Here is a 4,110-nt window from a genome sequence, read left to right on the forward strand (position 1 = left end):
CAAGCAATCCATTCAGCCTTGTATTATATGAATAAGAGGAAGGAGAAAATACCTCCTGCTGAATGGATCAGAGAACATCTCATGGAAATGATGATAGCATAGTTAGGTTTGGAAAGGAGATAGGGAATTCAACAGATAGAATCCATTCTATATACATGGCAGGGAGCGTGAGTAAAGGCAATGTAGTGGAAACAATATTCTAGTCTCACAAGCCCTTAAATTAGCTAGTTTTTCCTTAAAAAGTATTAAAACTATCCTCAAGATTTAATTGGCTCAAGTGACTAAAGGTTCGGTCTACTGCTGACACCACTTTCTGGAGTATAAGACATCTGCCAGGAGCTTCAGGAATGCCTTGATGCTTGGCATAATGGACCATATTGATATTTAGGATATTTTCCCTAGTTAGTATATCCAAGGTTAGACAGAGAAACCTCACTGAGCTGAATTAGTGTGTCCTCAATGCATATCCATATTGAATTCCTTAAATCTTTTGTTAATTGCAGAATGACTTATAAGTGTCTTATTTCATTCTACTATTAAACTAGTAGGGCATTTACCTGAGTCAGATCCAACCCAGAAACATGGAAATCTTCAAGAGTAGGATGAGATCAAGGGTGTTTTGAACAGAACAAAAGTATAAGAAAAGTGATGGTATGCAATAAGGTTAAAAAAGGTGGAGAGATATATGAAGGTGGGTCTTAAATGCTAAAAATTAATCAATACTTTACTTACAACAAAAAGGAAACTATTAAAGGCTCTTGAGCAAAGGTCTAAGGCAATTATGTTGTGTGTGTACGTGTGTATGTATATGAACACCTGTGTATTAGAATGATTTTGTTCACCATAGTATGAAAAAGATAGGAGGTAATAGGACTAATCTAGAGAACCAAGAAAGAGTCCTGATGAGAGGTGGTTACCCCAAATTACTGCATTTCCAAAAGAGCCCCAACCTACAAGATCCCTGGAAATGATTGCACTCTTTAATCCTTTCCCAAACATTATCTGCATCATTAATTAACAAAACCACCCAATTTTTATTGATAATACCAGTCACTTTTAATTTATAGATTATGTCAGGTCAATAATTCAGATCCAGTTGCCAGGCATACCTATAATCCCTGCTATGGGAGGCTGAAGTTTGCAGATCTCTTAATTTTGGGAGTTCTTAGCTGCAGTTGGACTAAAGCTGACTGGTATCTGCATTAAGATCAGCATTAACATGGTTAATCTCCAGGAGGAAGGGGATACTCTGCTGCATAAGGAGGGGTGAACCAGCTTGGGCTGAAAATAGAGAAAGTCAAGGACTGTGACAATTGACATTGGGATTAGGCCCATCAGAAGCTGTTGCACTTATAGGTTGGGTAAAATTACAGGAAACCAGTGAAGGTAAGCAGGCAAACAAAGAGGAAGGAAGAATGAAAAAAAAAGGAAGAAAAGAAAGAATGAGAAAAGGAAAGGAGGAAAAAGAATGAAAAAGAAAACTCCAGTGTTAAGTGGCAATCCTTGACTTCAAAAGAAATGTCCCTATGCTTTCCTGAAGAGTTAAGACCAAAATCATGACTCTAGCCAAAATTTAGAGGTGCAAAACCCACAGAAAGACTGAGTGATACATTTTCCCAGTCCAAGATAACTTAGAAGTTTTGAGGGAAAGGTGTGTTTCACCAGGACTAGGAGCTGGAAAAAGCCCTGGTTGCAGCACAGCCTGGGAACAACAGATTGAAGGGGTGGGGAGAGAATTCGGCTAGACCAGAATGAGTATGGAGTGAAGGGCACCAGCCTCAGAACCTGCATGGAGAAACAGAAGAAACCAGTCTGCACCTCCAGAGCACAGTCCACAGATGGTAAGGGGGCCAGGGGAGAAGGCAGAAATATCTCTGTTCTCCCTGGGGGCAGGACTCTGCTGTTTGCCCACACTCAGATGCAGGTTGCAGGGCCCCTCTTTACAGCTCCAGGGCAGAGGGAAGTGCTGTGGTCATCCATATATCAAAGCACAGGCAATAGAGCATAAGACCTCAGAGGGATAAAGGTCCCAGTCCCCCCCTCCCCCCAAAAAAAAACCCAAAGCCTTAGAAGTGCTGTAAATTTCCTTGGGCAAAGGAAATGAGTAAACACCTGAAGAGTTAAGACCATTGGGTCCAAGTTGTTGATATTAGTCATTGAACTTTTTTGAGTCTTAGTTTCCTTACCTGTAAAATAAAGATGATGATAATACTCTAATAGTACATACTTCACATTGTTAAGTTTAAAAGAGATCATATATATAAGGTACTGCATACATGTAATTTATTATTCCTTGATGCTGAGGGGTAGTTTTTCCTTCCTCACCTGGGATTATGTAGCTAGTGGCAATTCCAAGAAGGGTAACTCCAGATGAGTAGGTGTATACTATTTTTACATTTCAGTTATGCTTACATTTTAAGGGATCATTTCCTTATTTTTGCCTATGACAGAAGAAAATACCAGACACTTGACCATATCCCAATCTGCTTTATACTAGAGAAAACAAAACTGTAAGTATATTATAACTACCTCAAGTTTGGTTCTGTTTTTTGGTAGAGACCTCATTCTTAGCTGGTATTAATATAAACTCACCCATCCTACATGTTTTTCTTTTCATTAGGTATAAAAGAAAGAAAATGGTGACAATATAGTTAGAAGCTCTAGACTTGAATTCTAGTTCTAAAATATATTTCCTGTGTAATTTTAGACAAATTCCTTAAATTCCCTGAGCATCAATTTCTTCAAATATGTAAAATGGATAATACTTGCATTACCAAAAAGGGGCAATTGGGATAGAAGAGCAATTGTAAACCAAAAACTATAAATCAGTGTGTTGTTGTTGTTATTATTATTATTATTATTATTATTATTATTATTATTATTATTATCACCATCATCAGCTAAGTATGTAAAGCCTCAGTTTTTCTAACCAAGCTGTCTGAATCTAAATTTGATACATATACAAGATTGCTCAATGAATGTTAAAATAAACGTGAGCTATTTGATGATGAATTAGAAAAATACTAGCATTTTTCCTTTTTCTCCTTCCTCCCCCCATATCACTTTGTAACCCAAATTTTCTTTTAATAAATATAAAAACTGAACGTTAAATTCTAGCTAAAAATAGAATCTAATCAGAAAAGTTCCCCCTAGTTTGGTCTTTAAATATTACTGTGTGAAATATAAATTCAATATTATTTTGTATTATAGAGAATCTCCAGGAGGAAGGGGATGTAGGGGAAAGAGAACTGATCTTAAAGCCAGGAAGATCTTGATTCAAGTCTTACCATTAACACCTACAAACTTAGGTCTCTAAGCAAGTTGCAGAGAAGGGTTGACCTGAATTGGTTCACTCCTAATTCCTAACTGAGCATCAGAAGAGCTGGATTCACCTCTTACTTACTGTTTATAAGTTTGGGCAAATCATAATTTCTCTGAACTTTATTTCTTCATTTGTAAAAGTGAAGAGATTGAACTGGATGATTATTAAATTCTTTTCCAGTTCTTCATTCTTCAATAGTGGGTGATCAAACCAATAAATTATTTTTCAGGTGTTTCTAATACTTTTATATCTTCTGCAATTAATGCTACAACCATCACTACCAACACACAAAACTCTACCACTGTATGGAAACTTGGCATTACAGAAAATTTAAATTAGGTGTGAACTATAGTTACTATATGATTTTTTCAAAGAGGAAAATCTCATGGTAAAATGATGTTAAATTTTAAAGTTTTTATGAACCCATTTAATGCATAAAATCAAAGTTTATCTCTAGTCTTCATCACTCTCACAAAGTTTTCTGAAAATGAAATTTTATCATACAAAGGTAGCAACATTTAGACATGCCGACAAAAGAGAAAACATACCAGGTTTTCTTGACTTCTGACATGAATTTTATTCTAAGAGAAAGAGAATGACTCAAAAAGCTAAAGATAGGGACCAGCTTTTGCTTGCACTGATTTATCATAGCCAAATTCCTTTAGGGTATATTCAGTGCCTGTAGTTTCCCTAAGGCCACAAGCTGCTAGAACATCTAGTCCAGGAATAAGAGGTCATGAACTGGCAAGATTTGAATTCATTCTTATTTGTATTTATATTCATTCTCA

General features: G+C 36.2%; 1 protein-coding gene across 3 annotated transcripts in view; it reads right to left on the reverse strand.

Annotated features, from left to right (window-relative positions):
- MAN1A1 (mannosidase alpha class 1A member 1) overlaps positions 1 to 4,110 on the reverse strand; it is a 197,024-nt gene that overhangs the window by 50,832 nt on the left and 142,082 nt on the right. The gene's annotated exons all lie outside the window — the stretch shown is intronic.

The sequence above is a fragment of the Macrotis lagotis genome, chromosome 5, assembly GCF_037893015.1.
Source record: "Macrotis lagotis isolate mMagLag1 chromosome 5, bilby.v1.9.chrom.fasta, whole genome shotgun sequence".
Classification (NCBI taxonomy): Eukaryota; Metazoa; Chordata; class Mammalia; order Peramelemorphia; family Peramelidae; genus Macrotis; species Macrotis lagotis.